At 34.9% G+C, this 19,246-nt stretch overlaps 1 long non-coding RNA gene across 1 annotated transcript in view; it reads left to right on the top strand.

Annotated features, from left to right (window-relative positions):
* The first annotated feature begins 19 nt into the window (after positions 1–19).
* Positions 20–19,246, top strand: part of LOC103890431 (uncharacterized) — a 165,250-nt gene continuing 146,023 nt past the window's right edge. The window contains exons 1-3 of the long non-coding RNA XR_008511022.1: positions 20–836; positions 2,418–2,722; positions 6,590–6,714. This is a non-coding gene — a long non-coding RNA (uncharacterized LOC103890431). The remainder of the gene's footprint in view (positions 837–2,417; positions 2,723–6,589; positions 6,715–19,246) is intronic.

Raw genomic sequence — 19,246 nt, 5'->3', positions numbered from 1 at the left:
TGGAATGTCAGCTCAGAATCTTGGAGGATAGAATGCTGGCGTAAACACCTTAGCAGCTGGGAGGGGTCTGTTGATCTTCCCAGTAGGGCTCAAACACCAAGATTGCGGCTTTCCATCCCACTAACCGCATGCACTGCCTGCCCCCAATCCTGCTCCTCCCGCCGTGGCTGATCTTCTGTCACTAGTTAATACTCTTCCTAAGGCCTTCCATATCACCTTTACTTTACAGCCTGTGCTTCCTCAATATATATTTTCTTATTTGTTCTGTTTTCCATAACCCCCCTCATGGCCTTGACTCTACTCAAGACACCTATCTATAGAAATTTTTTAAGCCTCCCATCTATTGATAACAGCTTGGCTATTTCCGTGTTTCCAAATGAGTATTCTGGGAGAATATGATTTGTTTAGCCAAAACCATTTTGCTTCATTATGCCATTGGCATAATTTGGCCAAGGTCACACCCTTGGTCTAATCAGCTTTAGCCAGATGGCAAGGTTATGTGATCTACATAGGGCTACCTTTTCAGTAGGGGCTGGCGAACTTTTAGTAATAAAGGGTGTAAGTGAAGCAGGCACTGTGGCAGACATGGTTTTTACTAAAAATAAACCTTTCCTTACTTTGAACTTGAAAACATGTCCCTCAGTCTTCAAATGGCAGAATTAAATTTAGAGCTGGAAGGGCATGTTTGGAAACAAGACCATACTGCTGAAAAGACTTACCAGAATGAGCTAGTGCTGTAATTTCTTCTGTTTCGGATTTTATTTCCCTTTTCCAATATGTGTTCTACTCTTTCTTGACTGAATTTTATTCTTCTTGATTGAGAAGAGGAAAGCAAGGTAAGAATCCCAGTTTCTCTTTCTCTTTGCAATTTATTACTCATGTAAAGAGGAGACATATCTTCCTTCATTGTCTTCTTACTATATGCATAATTTAAAATCTTTTTAAACATATTTTTGAAGCCTATTTTACTTTGGATTATAGTATTCTTAATATTATTGTATCATATTTGATTGCATACCTTTTTTTCTACCTTTTTATAGTATCCTTTAACAAATCATCTGGGCATTCACTGAGATGTTACACCATCAGCCACTTTACCTTTCTCCTTTCCTAAAAATATGTGGAGATAGTTATTGTCAGAATTTTATTATCTCCTGATGTTATTTATTTTAGAGAGTCTTTGGCAAAAGAATATATAACTTTTTTTTTTTTTTTAAGAGAAGGGGTCTCATTATGTTACCCAGGCTGGCCTTGAACTGCTGGGGTCAAGTAACTTTCCTGCCTCAGCCTCCCAAGTGGCTGGGATTACAGGCATCTGCCTTCTGTAATGCTTATTGCCTTCTATATATCTGTAGCACTTATTCTTCTATAGTCAGCCTTCCTTTTCTTTTCTTTTTGTAGTTTAAGTCCCTTAGTTGTTTCCTTTTGAAGGTTTACAACACATCCTTATTACCGGCTGATTATTTTTTTTGCTGGACAGAATTAACTAACTCTGGAGTAGCAATTTAATGTTTTATCCTCCATCTTTTGAAAAATATCAAAAGATGGAGGATAAAACATTATCCTCCATTGTCAAGAAATTTTTATTTGTACTGAAGGAAGCTTCTATGATAGTCCATTTGGTATCACTAGATATAAAGGAATACCTGAGGCTGGGTAATTTATAAAGAAAAGAGGTTTATTTGGCTCATGGTTCTGCAAACTGTACAAGAAACATGGCATCAGTAACTGCTTCTGGTGAGGCCTCAGGAAGCTTTTATTAATGACAGAAGGCAAAGGGGAGCTTGTGTGTCACATGGTGAAAGTGGGGCAAGAGAGACAGGAGGGAGGTCCCAGACTTTTTAACAACCAGATCTCATGTGAACTCCTTACTGCTGGGAGGGTGCCAAGCCATTCAGGAGGGATCTGCTCCCATGACCTAAACACCTCCCAGTAGGGCCCCACCTCCAACTTTGGGGATCACATTTCTTTCTTTTTCTTTTATTTTCTTTCTTTTTTTTTTTTTTTGACAGACTCTTGCTCTGTCATCCAGGGTGGAGTGCAGTGGTGCAATCCCAGCTCACTGCAAACTCTGCCTCCCAGATTCAAGCAATTCTCCTGCCTAAGCCTCCCGAGTAGCTGGGATTACAGGCCTGCACCACCATGCCTGGCTAATTTTTGCATTTTTAGTAGAGATGAGGTTTCACCTTTTTGACCAGGTTGTTCTCGAACTCCTGACCTCAAGTAATCTTCCCACCTTGGCCTCCCAAAGTGCTGGGATTATAGGCATGAGCCACTGCACCCGGCCCACATATTCTTTTTTAAAAATCTGAGCATGTTTCAGTTTTACTCCACATATTTTGCTATCTTCACAGGGAATGCATCCCAAATGCAACAAATAATATGCTTTTCACATTCTATTATGCATATTTTTGCAGAAAATGAATGTTATTCTCAGAAGAGAACTCAAAAAGGATTTCTATGAAGACTCTGGCAGAAAACCAAGAAATTTACAAATGCAAGTGATATTTTCATTTTCTTCTTTTAAAGACCATGATGTAACATGAGAAAACAAAATACCAGAAGTGAAAGGCTGGCTCCACTAAAGATGTTCAATAATGAGATTTGATTTTTTTTAAAACACATCTTTTATGGGCTCTCAGGGCATGGAAATAAGACCAAGAAAGGTGTTTTTCTGGAGACTTTCCAATCAAAGCAATGAAGATTTAAAGTGGAATAAAAGGTAAATGGAAAAAAATACAGTAAGATATAAAAAGATGATTCCTTGAAAGACATCAGAAACCAAGCCAGAAGAAGAGCAGTGGTAAAGATTCACAGGAATTAAGAAAGTTTGAAATAATTGGGAAGTGGTTTTAAATAAAGATATGAATGATTCAAAACTCAGGGAAAAATGATAATAAAAGAATAAAACAGGCCGGGCGCGGTTGCTCACGCCTGTAATCCCAGGACTTTGGGAGGCTGAGGCAGGCAGATCACGAGGTCAGGAGATCGAGACCATCCTGGCTAAAGCGGTGAAAACCCGTCTCTACTAAAATTATAAAAAATTAGCCAGGTGCGGTGGCGGGCGCCTGTAGTCCCAGCTACTCGGGAAGCTGAAGCGGGAGAATCACCTGAACCCGGGAGGCGGAGGTTGCAGTGAGCTGAGATTACGCCACTGCAGTCCAGCCTGGGTGACAGAGCGAGACTCCATCTCAAAAAAAAAAAAAAAAAGGGGGTTGATTTTGCCAAATTTATCTTTTAATCTGTATGAGTTCAAACATCTAATTTGAGGTATAGACAACTTAGCGAAATTTTCTATGACGTGTATGGCACCAGATATTTAAAATCTCATAACTATTATTTTGACTGGTACGCAGCACATCACATGACCATAAAATTGTCTAAGGAAATAATCAATGCCCCGTTGCTTAACTATTGCTTAATTTGTTTCACTTACATTTTCTACTTTTCTTTTTTAAGAAATAAAGAGATAGAGACAGGACATTATCTTAAGTGAAACAAGCCGGGTACAGAAAGACAAATATTGCATATTCTTACCAATAATGGGAACTAAAAAAGTTTGTCTCATGGAGGTAGAGAATGGAATGCTAGTTCACAGAGGCTGGGAAGGGGTAGGAGATGAAGAGAAATTGGTTAATGAGTTCAAAACTAGAGTTAGACAGAAGGAATAAGTTTTGATAGCACTGTAGGGTGACTACTGTTAATAATGATAGATTGTCTGGAAGAGATGTGAAATGTTCCCAACAGAAATAAATGATAAATATTCAAGTAGATGCATATCCTAAATACCATGATTTGATCATTAAACATTGTATGCATGTATTAAAATATCACATGTACCTCATAAATATGTATAATTGTTCCGTATCAATAAAAAAATTAAAAACCCAACTGTTAGAGCTAACAAATATATTTAATGGTATTGCAGGATAAAAATCAACGTACAAAAATAAGTTGTGTCTCTATACACTAACAGTGAACTATGTGAAAGGGAATTAGAGAAAACAATCTCATTTACAATGGCATCAAAAAGAATAAAATACTTAACAACTAAATAGATAAAAGACTCAGATCCTGAAAACTACAAGACATTGCTGAAAATAAATTCTAAAGTCATCCCATTTTCCTAGAGTGGAAGACTTAATAATGTTAAAATTTTAATACCACTTAAACCAATCTACAGGTTGTATTTAATCCTTATCAATAATCCAATTTTTTATATGAATAGAAAAAACAATCCTAAAATTCACAAAGGACCCCAAATACCCTAAACTATCTTTAGAAAGAACAAAACTGTAGGCATAACACTTCCTGATTTCAAAGTTGATTGCAAAGCTACAGTAATTAACGTAATATGGTACCCACATGAAGACAGACACATATAGCAATGCAACAGAATAAAGGGTCCAGAAATAATCCCACACATATATGGTCAACTGATTTATAACAAGGGTGCCAAGAACACATGATGGGGAAAGAACAGTTTTTTTCAACAAAATGGTGTTAGGAAAGTGGATTCCACATGTAACAGAATGAAATGAGACCTTTATCTTTCACTGTTTACCAAATCAACTCAAAATGGATTAAAGACTTAAATATAAAACCTGAAACTGTAAAAATCCTAGAAGAAAACAGGGGAAAACTTTGTAACATTAGTCTTGGCAGTGATTTCTTGGATATGTCACTAAAAGCACAGGCAACAAAAGTGAAAATAGACAAATGATACTACATCAAACTAAAAAGTTTCTACAAGCAAAGGAAACATTCAATGTAATGAAAAGCCAACCCATGAAGTGGAAGAAAATATTTGCAGGCCACTTATGTAATTAGGGGTCAATATCTAAAATATATAAGGAACTCCTTCAACTCAATAGCAGAAAGCACATAACCTTATTAAAAAGTTGAAACCTTTGCAGAGCAGTAGTAAATTGAAAAAATAAAAAATAAAAACTGGACAAAGGGTTTGAATAGACATTTCTTCAAAGAAGACATACAAATGGCCAATAAGTATATGAAAAGATGCTGAACGTTACTCATTATCTGGGAAGTGCAAGTCAGAACCACTTTAAGATATCACCTTATATCTGTTAAGATGGCCATTATAAAAAAAACCAATGTCTTTTGTAAATACCATACAGGTATATACTGTCTATTCTATACAAATTGCTAATGTCTCTCTTTTAATTGGATAATTTAGTCCATGTACATTTGTTTTGATGTCTGATAGATTTAACACCTATCATTTTATTTTATGTTTTAATTTTTTAATGACATTTATATGATTGAATTTTTGCCTTCCTCTCTTATTACCAAACTTCCTTTTGATTGATTATATTTTCTTTAATCCCTTTACATTCCTTTTTCTATTTGGAAGACATTCATTATTAAAAAATATCTTTCAATGAAATATATTCAAAAAGTGCACATATCATGAGCTCATTGAATTTTCACATTTTACTGCCAGTCACCATTTGTCTTTCTCTGAGAGTAATCATTATTCTAACTTCTAACACCATATAGTCTATAATATGTATATTATATATAAAACATATCTACATACATAGATAAATGTATGTAGGAAATATGTTCCGTTTTACTCATAATATGAGAAATTAGAATATGAGAAAGTAAAATTATACTGATACCATTCCTGGCTTATCAGATAAGCAAAAATTTAAAAATCTTGGCAACATATTCTGCTGGCAAGATGTGGGATAGCACTTTCGTACACTCCTGGTAGGAATAAAAATTGGTATAAAACTTATAGAGGAAAATTTGACATTATCTAACAAAATTACATATGTTATTACCTTTTGACCTAGCAATTCCACTTCTGAAAATATATCTCTAACTACATGAAAATTTGTATGCACACATTTATTTATTGAAGCATTGTTTATAATTTTACAATATTAGGAACAACGTAAATGTCCATCCATAGGAGGTTGGTTAAATTAACTATGGTACATCCATAGAATGAAGTACTATGGAAGTTTAAAAGAAAAAGATCTCTAAGGCTGATATGAAGTGATTTGCAGAATATGTTGTTAAGTTGGAAAAGCTAAGTTAAATTGTATGAAGTATATATAGCATGCTATCTTTTGGGTAAGAGAGAGAAGGAGATGCAAGAAAATATACATATATCTGTTTATTTTTGCAAAAAGAAACACAGGAATGGAAAACCCAGAAACCAATAAGATTGGTTACCTACCAGGAGTGAGTGAGAATCAAGAGTTGAGAATGAGGGAGTGATGCCTCCCCAAGTATAATTTTTCGTACAGTTTTAACTTTTGTAATCTTGCTAATATTTTACATACTCAAACTAAACCCACAAAATAAATCTAATAAAAATCAGAGGAATCTAAAATGGAATACAAACAGAAACAAGTGAAACTATTTCAAACAAAAATACAACCACACTGAAGATGGGAGCAATGGACCCAGGTTATTTTTTGATATAGTATTTTGGAAACTTAACCTAGGAATAAAGACCAAAAGAACTATACACAAGTACTGAACTTTAAAAAGTAGCACTGTTGTTTTTGATGTTGTAAGTTAGTAATATGTTACTGCTTTACGTGTTTTTAAGGATTGGGCAACAAATAAATTGAGTGTAAAAGAAGTCTGATTCCTCATTGTTGACAGGAAGACAGCCATGGATTGGGAAAAGATTAGAGTGAATCCTGTGATGTTGGATTGGGATTGAAGATATCGGTATGAATTCACAGCTTGTTCTATCTACCTGTCTATCAGCTATCTGACTATCTCTCTGTTTATCTATCATCTATCTGTCTATCTATCTGTCATCTATTGAACCTATCTATCCACCCATCTATCTATCCCTGTCATCTACCTATGTATGTGTGTACATTTCCCAGCTCTGTGCACTAAGAGGGCCCAAAACAATGATACTCCAGTGGTAGTGAGTATACTTAGTACCCAAATCTTGATTTCTAAACAATGTCTTCACTAAAATAAATCAAGGCATGTTGGGAAAGAAACTAGCTAGGGCTGGAACAGAAAAGTACAAAATGAGCCTGAGATACAATCTTATGCCAAAAATTAAAGCATGCTAAAAAAATCATGGAAATGTATCAGAAGGATACAGGAACCAGCTTGAAAGGGCTCCACTGGTCAAATCTGGAAAAACTTGAGCATCAAAATTACAATAATAATGGATTTAATCTATAGAATAATGTAAGGACTTATGAGTATATACTGATATAAATAAATGGGGGAAAAGGAAAATCCCATCTTTATAGTAAAATGCCAACCAAGATGTAGAAGGAATAAAGAGTTAAAAGATGACTATTAGGTAACCATCATGGTAATATTTCATTCAGGTAAGAATTATTAATGGATGCTAAACCTATTGTGTGGCAGTTTGATGAGGAGCAGGATATTTATATAGCCTCAAGTTATTTCCCCACAAATTATGTATAAATTACAAAGGGAAAAAAATCAAATTTACAGTGGAAAAACCTGATAGAAGCCATCTAATGACATGATCAGTTAAAAATCATCAACAATGAGTGAACTGACATCATGTGCATTCTGATTCTGAAAAAGACACAGCACAGCTTCTGTGATATTCTTACCAAAAATATGTAGTCTGAATTTAATCGTGAGGAAATATCAGGCAAAAACAAAATTGAGGGGCATTCTACAAAGTAACTGGCCTTCTATGGGGAAGGTTGTGAAAGACAGAAAAATAACTATTTCAGATTAAGGAGATTAAAGAGACATGGCAGCTAAATGCAATATATGATCCTGGATTACAGGATTCTGGATTACAATAGTTCTTGGGTTTTAAGGACATTATTAAGACAATTAGTGAATGTTCTTACTCTTAGGAAATACACACTGAAGTATTTAGAGATAATGGGGCACCACATCTACAAATTTACTCTCTATGATCCTAAGGAAAAAAATGTGTCAAAATACACATTTAAATTTTTTGTGACTTTTAAATTTGAAATAATTTTTAACATACCTAAAAGTTACAAGAATAATACATGGAACTCCATAATATTCTTCTCTCAGATCCTTCAACTGTTAACATTTTATCACATTTGTTTAATAATTCTCTCTTTTGTAGTATTCTTACCTCTAGGTGTGCTTGAAATTATTTCAAAGTAGAAAACCACACAAAATTAAAAGAGTCATTTTTTCCTGTTTATTTTTGCTTGCTAAGTAGGTTAGCACATGGCAGTGGTTAAGAACATTATTTTTAGAGTAAGAAATGCGCACGCTCAAGTCCCAGTTCGTTTGCTCATTGTTGTAGTGATATCCTTCTCTGGGCCTCGGATTTCTAATCTATAAAATGATAAGAATATTGACTTTATTTCATGGATGTGAGAATCTAATAAATGTAAATTACTTAATATAATAACTAGCGTATAGTGAGCAGCTAATAATTTTATTATCAGTATTTTTATTTTTGCTTCCTCTGCTTCCCTCATTTCTATGTATCTTTTCTTGTGTCTTAATTCAAATAATTTTAGTGCCTACTTTAAAAACCTCATCCTTTTCTTTAACTCTGGGATGTTCAGGACTCATTTCTTTTATAGGAGACTACAGTTTAGCATGCTCAGACATCTATATATCTTGCCTTTGAATCTTAGAAATACATACCTTTATAATGAACGTATTTGTATTATTTCTCTTTGGGGTTATTTATCTGAATTTTTGCTTTGCATTTTGAGTCTATAGTTTGGAACCTATTATTAAAATTTTTTATTAGTATAGGACCTGAACATTTATAAAACTTGGCAGGTATTGAAAAATAAATAGAAAGTATACTATTTATTTTATTGGGTTGGATTATATTTCTTTTAGTTATTTGTTCATGCTTATTCTGTCTTAAATCTTTGGCTAATATAAAAATAACATTGAAGAATTACTTTATTGAATTAAGTGAATATTTATTTCTTACTACCATTGCAATACATTGTTGGCTTACCAGGGTTTACAGTTTCTTAAACTTCAAATTGCTGCTGAGAAAACTTTTGTCAGAAAAGGGCTAGTCAGTGCTATTACAGATATTGTATTACATGAAATGCTTCACCCAGAAAAAGTGAATTCTATGTATTAGTAAAAATATTACTCATGAAGTTGAAAGTATTTTGTGGCTCAACTCTCTGGAACTGAGCAGATGCTGAGTCTATAATTCAGTCAGTTTTACCATAGTTATTCATTCATTCAACTTATAATAGTAAAACCATTAATAGTCCTTGGATTAAATTGTTCAGTGGTTTTTCTCCTTTACAATCCCTGTAGCCCAGGCTGGAGTGCAGTGATACAATCTCAGCTCACTGTAGCCTTGACCTCCCAGAGTTCAGGTGATCTTCCCACCTCAGCCTCCCAAGTAGCCTGGACTGCAGGTGCATGCCCCCATGCCTGGTTAATTTTTGTATTTTTTGTAGAGACGAGGTTTTACCACGTTGCCCAGGCTGCTCTCAAACCACTGGGCTCAAGCGATCCTCTTGCCTCTACCTCCTAAAGTGCTTGGATTACAGGCCTGAGCCACCAGGCCTGGCCCTTCTTTTAAGCTACATTATGTAGCAGTTGGTTAATTGAAACAACCACCTGGTGGTGAGCAGTTGGTAAAGAAAACGTTAAATAAGGAAATAGACGTTTATTTTTGACCCCAGCCAAGAGTGACCAAACTTAGGAAAACAAATACATTTGATGTTTAAAAATATCTAACCTCAGTGAATTAAGAAAGCATTTGCTTGGAAATGATTTATCTGACCATCTCTTTGTTATACTTACTCATGGCATTTCTTTGGTGGATTGTTAGCTCCTCAATGGCCAACTCTACTGCAGTAGTGTCTTGTACGTAGAAGGTTCTTTATTTGTATTTGATAAATCAATACATTTTAAAGAATGTAATATCAATTAAATCTCACTATAATGGGGAACTTGGAATTGATGATTGGGTATTATTTTATCTTTTGTAAGTCTAAATAATGATAATTATTTGAAATGATACTTCAAACTGGTACCTCAAAAAATAGCCAGCTTACATGGAAAGGGTTTACCTGTTCGAGGAAGTAAAGCACTGTGGTGCCTTCTCAGAGTGCACTGAAGGACAGGGTTTAGGCAAAGTGCTTAACATTTCTGTGTCTGTAAAATGTCCCTAAATCCTGTGTCTCACAATTAACAGTTGTATTAATCCATGTAAATGAGTTAATCCATGTAAACAAATTTACAAATGGTAAGTGCCCATGACCTCATTTCTATGGCAGATTAAAGAAGAATTGATGTTTTCAGTTTGTTGAGTTTTTAAAAACTTGTTAGGACACCGGAGCAACTTTTAAGCTCCATACATACTGGACTGGAAACCAGAAGTTCTCTCATTTCATTACTGAACTTTGAGAATGCCGGTTTTGAAAGATTAGTAAATTGACCTTAACATATTTGGCAACAGTTCTCCTATTTATAAAATGCAGCTATATGTGTAAAATGTTATCTTAGTTTTCTATTGGTGCTGTAATAAATTACCCCAAATGTACTGGCTTTTAATTTCTATTGTCTTAACAATAGAAATTTATTCTCTTACACATCTGGGGGCATGAATTCCAAAATGAGTCTTACTGGACTAAAGTCTATGTTGTCAGAGGGCTAGTTCCTTCTGGAGTTTCCAGGGGAAAATGTGTTCCTGGCCTCTTCTGGTTTCTAGACGCTGCTGGCATTCCTCGTCTCTTGGTCACATCACTCCAATCTCTACGTCAGTGATAAGATGGCCTTCTTCCTTTCTCTAGTTAGGGCTCTCTCTTTCTTCACACTTAAAATTACATTTAGGGCTACCCAGATTGTCCAGGAGAATCTCTCCATCTCAAAATTCTTAATTTAATTAAATCAGCAAAGTCTCTTTTTGCCCAATAAAGCAATATTCACAGGCTACAGGGATTAGGATCTGAATCTCTCTGACAGTCATTGTTCAGCCTACCACTAATGTGTTTTGGAAAGGTATTATCTCCTGTTTCTATTATTAAACATAGTTTGAGCAGCTTTTATGAATTGATGGCACTGGATTTCATTTCAAGACAGAGTCAGTCTGTTTCGAAATGTGCAATAATTGCACATTGGAGAACTGTGCAAGAATAACTTTACAAGGGCCACACAGTCGGTGGGAGGAAATACATCGCTATACCTTCCTGACTCACCAAAATGATGGTTTAAATTAAACTAAAGGCTTGATTCTAACAACAAGAAAATATAGCAGGACCTCAAATAACTTCATTCCATTCAATGTCATTTCGTAACAATATTGATGAGATAAAAAAGTAACAATGCCCAGCCAGGGCCACTGTCTGTGTGGAGCTTGCATGTTCTCCATCTGCGTGGGTTTTCTCCAATTACTCCTGTTTCCTTCCACATCACAAAGATGTGCAAGTTAAGTGAATTAACGTGTCTACAAGGTCCCAGTCTGAGTGTGTGTGTGTAAGTGTGCCCTACCATGGGATAGTGTCCTGTCCAGGGATGGTCCCCGCCTTGTGCCCTGAACTGCTGGGATAGGCTCCAGCCAGCAGCCACCCTGAAATGGAATAATTAGGTCAATAATTATCTTGTTTTTATTAATCTTCTTAAATGCATATATACCTCACACTTATTTAAATATTTAATATGGGAAGTATTTTGGTCTTTGTTTAGAGGTTGGCGATGTTTTTGTGACCAGAAATATGCCATATAACTCATGTTTATATCAATTAGCCTATGGTAAAATCAGTTTTGTTATACATTGTTTTGCTTTAAGTCCCAGTTTCCAAAAACCTATCAATGGTGTTAAGTGAGGACGTAGTGTAAATTGACACACACAGATTTTGATGGTTGGTTAAGTTTGTATTTCTTCAGCTGGTTAAAAAAATTAGTGGGGAACTCCTACTTATACACTTAGAGTTCAACATATCCTATTTTTTTCTCTTCCATATATACTCTTCTGAACAGGTTTGTCATTTTGCAACTTTTCAATTTAAATGTTAAGTATTTCATCCAAATAAAATATTTTAGGACAGAATATGTAAAAATACCTTGTAGAGTGATTTGCTGAGGATCTTAATTCTCTTTTAGAATAGCTTTAGACTTTAATTATGCTAGGACTGGCCAAAAAATCAGAAATACAAAGCTAAAAAAGATGAAAGAGTAGTGACACAAAAACCTAACAGTTCAAAGCATGTAAGGAGAAAAGCATTTTTTAATGGGTATCTCTGGAGTTTCAAGATAATCACTGAGAAACAGCATTTGAGATGTCTGACTAAATACAAATAACTTTATGAATAGTTGAAATTTAGGTTTAAATAAAAACTTTGACTCAACTTCAAAAATACTAAATTTGGCAAGAGAAGCCTATAATTACTATCATCAGAGATGCTGGGGCCCCCAAACCACCATCATGTTAAATTAAACCTCTGAATTCTGTGTTCATATTTCTGCTTCTTTATGTGGTGGAGGAAAGGGATGTCACAGCTAGTTATGGTAAAGCCTAAGTACTTCCTTTCATTGTACACATTTTTATTTCATTGCACAGATCCACCATAAATATTTAAAACTTAAATTATCCTATAGAGGATGAAATTGTCAAGTGAACAATTATTTACAGGGAAATTTTTTTTTTTTTATGTAAGGACCCGACTATATAGGAGACAGTGGTGTCAAATTAGACAAAGAGAATTACCCAGGAAATGACCCAGGTCAAATTCATATTTGACCAGTGCAAATATGTAGATGTAAAGACTGGACGATGTGGCTGACTTGGGAAAAGCTGAAGTTTTAAAATATCTTATTTAATGTGTTACCCGTATGACCTTTATTAAAAAACAAGGTAATAACATACGCAGAACACATCACCATACAGTCATATGGTATGAAGTTAGTCTACCCCCTAATGATGTTATTGTTGGTTTTCAGACAATTCTAGGAAAAGACTGTGGATTGATAAATGTACACTGTGCCTTCTGGTTTTATGGTAGTGAAATTCAGACTACATAAATTGTAATTTGTTTATGTCTGCTGTTTTAGTTAAATTAAAAGAAGTTGCATTGCCTAGACAATGAGTGTTTTGCTTGAATGAAATTTTTTAAAAGAAGCTAGTATTTATAATGTAATGAATCACACAAAAAATGTCCCTTTGTAAAAGAAAATTCCAAAACAACAGTAGATTACAGACTGAGCAAAAACAGCCTGAGTGGTAAAGAGGTCAGACTCCAGAGTCAGACAGATGTGTACTTGAATCCTGGCTATGCTACTCACAGCAGTACAATTTGGAGCAAATTACCTAACCCCCACACCCTGGTTTCCTCATCTGAGAAATAATAATAATAACAACAACAGCGCCACCCTAATAGGTGATTTGTGAGAAGTAAATGTGTTGAAACATATGAACTGCATTGCCCAGTGTCTAGCACATTGCTCAGGGAATGATTATTGCTATTGGATCAATTTCATGGTCCAGGTCTCACATAGTCCAGTGCTCTATTTCCAGCAGAGAAGGAGAGGAGTGTATTGTGGGATATGATGTTTTTTCCTGCCATCGGCCTTAAAAGCTAAGATCTCTTGATCTAAAAGGCCATCATTCATAACTTCGTCCAAACAATTATTAATCCATTCATATTTTCTATCAAATATGCTGAAATGTTTTATAAATTTATTAAATTTACGCGTAAATTTATTAAATTTACGCGTAAATTTATTAAATTTACGTGTAAATTTAAAACAACACTTCCTTTTGTCTGACACTCAGGTCACTATGCATTGAAAGCACATCTCCTTTCCCTGGGATTTTGTGATATAGGAAATAAGTCTGGGTATAATTTCTATACTATTCACAACTGAGAAAATAATATGAACATGTTACTTTTAATGGCAAAAACTGCAATTACTTTTGCACCAACCTAATATTTCAGCTCCTACTGTGTTCCAGGTACTGTGCTAGGCATTTTACATATTGCATTTCACTTATTCTCCAAAATAGTCTTATGAGGTAGGAAATAGTATTCTTTAAACAGAGTTTACATTTATGAATTCTAGCCATAATACCTTTAGGCACCAATGCTCTAGAGTAAAGCTTCTCTGTGTTTTTAGTCAGTGTTCATATATAGCCTTTTCATCCACTATAGTTTTTTTGTATTTGACTATGCAGAGATAGACGTTTAAGGCTACATAATGAATTGGTTGAGGGCAGAAGGTATGAATTATGAAAGACCTTGATTCCTGTCCTGACACCAGACTAGTGTTGACCTTGGGTAAGTTGCTTAACTTCGTAGGGCATTTGCTACTTTACGTGTAAAATGTAGCTACTTCATAGATTTATTTTGGGGATTAAATGACTCAATTAACATAGTGTAAAAGTTGGAGATAGAGTCTGATATTTAATAAGCACTCATTTAAGGGTAGTCGTTATTTTTAGTGAACATGCAATGATCTACTTATGGATAAAACACACACACACACATACACACACATACCCAAAAATCATAGGGGATACCAAGCTAAAAATGACATGCTTACAGTGTTTGGACTTACAATTTAGTAAGAAAACAATATACATGTGTGAAAAGAGTCCTCTTTTAGGGATATAAACAGAGCTTTGTAAGAGTATAGGAAGCAGTGATAAATTTTCAGTTTGGGGTGCAGCTTGAATGAAAAGAGGTGGAGAAAATAGTACCTGAACTGGATTTTTAAAAATAAATGCATGCTAGTGTTTAGAGAAGGGAGTGAGGATTTTCTAGATGCAGGGAATGATACAACTAAAAGCCCAGAACTATGAAGTACAGTATTCAGGGAAGGGTGACTATTATGGTGTGTGGTGGAACTAGGGAATAGAATTTGTGGAGACATCAATTTAGAAATAAGACTAAAAGATATACCCTAGTTTGTTAACTACCTTGCTAAAGAGTTTTAATCTTACTGCCTTATTGTTTAGAAGATTTATCTGTCAGGAATGTGGAAAGTACATTTGGAAAGGTGAAAGAGTCAGTGAAAACAGTTAAGACATTGTACAGATAGTTTAGTTGAAATATGATGAATCCCTGGACAAGGGTAGTGTCAAAAGCAATGGAACAGAGGAATGAAAGAATACAAAAGACACTTCAGAGATAGAAGCCAAAGGGATGAATTAATGACAGTGGTGGGAGGGGGGTGAGGAAGGAGTCAAAGACGATGATATTAGTCATTGAGCATCACTGAGTGATACTATTCACTGAGATCAAACCCTCATGAGGGAGGTTCGGGAACAAAGATGATTCTGAACATAATGATATGAAGTACATTTGGGTAGCCCAGGGAGAGATGCCCTAAATACAAATGGAAATTTGGGCCTGAAGCGTAAATGAAGAATCTAATATTGTATGTAAAAGAATATTATTATAATTGACAAATATAATTTACATTGAGATACCCTTGAAAACCTCAGGTTGCCTTTTGAATTCTTAGTATTAGCAATTTGCAAAATCTAGATATATAGAACACATATATTCTCTGTATAACCTACAAAGCATTTTAGGTGGAATCTATCTTTTAATACCAGGCTTTTATTTTTTGTTCTAACCTAAATCGATCTATTTAATATCAGCTCTTATTTTTTGTTCTTTTTTTTTAAATAAAGAATATGGTATGGGAGGGTCAGTGGTTCTGGAATTCACTTTTGCAAGTGCTTTGCCAGAACCTGTTTTATCAGCTCACATAAACCCCACCTGCTGGGGCTTTGTCTTGATTGGTAGTCTTGTAATCCTCTTGTGAGATTTAACAGAGCAGCTTTATCTATAAATAACATTAATTTTCAAGGATGAAGTGCAAAGCTGCAGTCATGGTGATGAGAGATTGTTGAGCCTACCTGCCTTTTTAATCCAGTGTTAGTCCCTAAACCATTTGTCAAGCTTTTACATTCTTATCACATATCTAGTACCTTAAAGAATAGTTCATGAAGAAAACTTTTCTTAGAGAGAATCTGAAACTGTCTTAGGATTTAGCTTAATAATATTATTGTTATTTTAATGCTTAATTAGGTAATATTTGGATTACTTTTAATAATTTACAAAATACTTTCACTGACATGATTTCATTGTGATTGTCACAATAAACTGATTGGAGGGAGCATTATTATTATCATTTAATTGATGAAGAAACAGATTAAGAGAGGTTGAGTAACTTGCTCAAGATCCCAGAGCCAATAAAAGTTGGGACCAAGATGTGGACATTAATTTGATTCCACATGGGTTTTTATTCCTATTACTTGTATATAGCTATTTTTCTAGTAATATTGCTACATCTGAGATACAGTATTCCTCCTTACATATGGACTATATATTTTCTTGTTTTCCACCTTAAAATTCTTAATATCTTTCAATATATTAAATGTGCTATTCAAATGTGATCAGCACCTCAGGAAATTTGTATGTTAACTCACCATGTTGATGGTGTCAAGCTTGTAAGATTCTTGTTTGATTTTCTTTTTAAAAATATTCTATGTAGCTACATGACTATGTGAAGCTTAAACTAAATTATGTTCTTTGCCATAATTATAAACAACACATATTTTGGCTTTATTTAAAAAATATTGGGATTACTTTAAGTTATGGTATTTAAATTTTACTAAAATAGAAAAGTAAGAAGAATGAAAAATGACACTGAAATGGAGCTAGAGGTAGAGGAAACAATATGGTAAGTAAATACTGTTGCTTACATCCTGAATCTGTTCTGATTAGACAGAGCACCGTGTTCCCCTTTTTTTTTTAAGAAAATATTTTGAATATCATCCTTAGGGATTGAAAACTAAAAATTGATTCTTCACCTAAAGTATGTTGTCTTCTGAGTGGAAAAAAAGGTCAAAGACTAAAAGAGAACCCAGTTTAGGGGTCTGCACTGGCCTTTACTGGAAGGAGCAGCTCCACCAGCTGTGGCTGCTTTCTTTACCCTGGTTCAGATGCCAGAGCCGTTTAAGGAATCGAATACCATTTCCCTCCATGTCTACATTTGTATTCCTGCTGTTCCTTGAGGTCTTTCCTGGTTACAAAAAGAGAAAAATTTACTTAAATTTTTAAATTCTACCTACTTAGGAGGTATTCAGAGGGATCTCAGAATGTTTGTTTTATATGTTCACAATCACTGACAGAAACAAGTGATTCCACAGGAGATTGAGTGTAGATACTGAAAGATGTCTCCTGTGGAAAGAAGAGCTATTACATTGCAAATAAGCATGAAACCTGAAAAAGAGTTCACCAGAAAAGAACCAACTAACAATTGCTTTCTCAGAGATAAGGAAAAAAATTTGTATGATCACTTACTTGGTTAACTTTCTCATGTTCCTTTTTACAGTTTGGGAAGGTTGGGCTTAGATTTTTGAGAGTTGTAAAAATCTCTTCCTTATCTGGGAGCACATTATTTTGGTTATGTTTCTTGCTTTTACATTTATTTAGTGTATTCTAAACATTTCAAGATATACAGCTAGTAAGATCGTTAGAAACAGAATATGGCCCTTTCCTCATCCTGGCCACAAAGAGATAGAACACTCTATTTAATATTTAGCAGACGCATTAGTATTTTAATACTATTTGATATTTCTATGTGCAGAATTTTTTATTTAAAAAAGTGAGAGTTTTTGTGGTAAAGTCATAAATGTTAAAGTCCTTTGAAAACAAACTTGGTCATTCTGATATTTGCTTTATTTAATCTATAAAGTCTGTACAATTTTTCCTCTTTATTGGATACTTTTTATATTTTAGTTTCAGTTAAAGAGCCAGTCTTACATGCAGTTCTCCAGCAGCCCAAGTTTATCTTCAGCTTCTTTCCACTTTCCCTGTCCATGCTTGGCTTTTCTTGCTAAATGATCTTTTCTTGCCCAGGCTGGGAACTCTTCTCAGCAGTGCTGTATCCTTTGGACCACACCTCTATCCTCCTGTCCATAAATTACTACCTGTAGCTTGACCTCAAGGTCTTATTTACTGCTTTCCTTTTGACATTAAGTATCCTGATTAATTAATCTGTGCTAAGGAATTTGTGATTTATAGTGTCTTATCTCTCCAGATAATGCTGTATTTTGATATTTCAAAATCAAACTACCAGAGACATCATACTGTAAGTAGGAAAAAATGTATTAATGGCAGGAATCCTAGGCTCTAGGGCAAGCCAGTTTGAAAGATCATTTGGAGCCACTGAGAGGTCTTTTGGCGGCTTCGGATCACATATTCTAGGCAATTTCCTACATCATCTAGGATGGAATTTTGATGCTCTGTTTTAAGTTTTTAACTCCATAGTCAATGAAACTATCATAAAAATTTATGGTCAAAGGAGAATTTTAGCCATTCCCATTTCTTTTGCGAGCCAAAGAACTGTTTATCAAGGAGAGAAGGACCATACTAGAGATTCACCTTGATTTTTGTTGTATGGCACATTTTATCTTACCAAAACAGGCTGTATTCACATTCATAATTATTTTTATTTTTATTTTATTTATCTTTTTTTTTTTTTTTTTTTGATACGGAGTTTCACTCTTGTTGCCCAGGCTGGAGTGCAATGGCGCGATCTCGGCTCACCTCAACCTTCACCTCCCGGGTTCAAGCGATTCTCCTGCCTCAGCCTCCCAAGTAGCTGGGATATCAGGCTTGCGCCACCATGCCTGGCTAATTTTGTGTTTTTAGTAGAGACGGGGTTTCTCCATGTTGGTCAGGCTGGTCTCAAACTCCCGACCTCAGGTGATCTGCCTGCCTCGGCCTTCCAAAGTGCTGGATTACAGGCGTGAGCCACCGCGCCCAGCCACATTCATAATTATTAATAGAGGTCTTTAAATTTAGTCTTAAATGCCATGTTTCTAGAAGGATTTAAAAATGGTAGCACTTGTCAGGTTGTATGTCCAAATAGGTAAATTATATATGCCCCTGGAGAAATTTCAAGACTTTTTTGGTTATTTTTAAATATTATTATGTGCCACCATTCTCTATTAGCATATTAAGTTCCAGAGGAAATAGAGCATTTCTGATATTGCCTACTACTAAATTGTAAATGCATGTAAGACCTGTAAATACACAGTATTGTAAATACCTGTACTCATTGGATAGAAGTAAGCTAAGGACATGTGAAAATCACATTGATGTTTTGAGGTCACAGGTAAAAGTTGCTTTGAAAATGGTCAGTGAACAGTTGGGGGAGTAGCTAGTCTCGGCTCCTCTGAGTTTTCGGGCTTGGTGCTTTGCTAGGATCCCACTCTACTTGCAGTTCACAACTTCTGTCACGTGAGGGCAGCATAATC

This window comes from Pongo abelii, chromosome 1 (assembly GCF_028885655.2).
Source record: "Pongo abelii isolate AG06213 chromosome 1, NHGRI_mPonAbe1-v2.0_pri, whole genome shotgun sequence".
Classification (NCBI taxonomy): domain Eukaryota; kingdom Metazoa; phylum Chordata; class Mammalia; order Primates; family Hominidae; genus Pongo; species Pongo abelii.
Note: the sequence above shows the minus strand (reverse complement) of the source record. Positions and strands in the feature narration are given on the sequence as shown.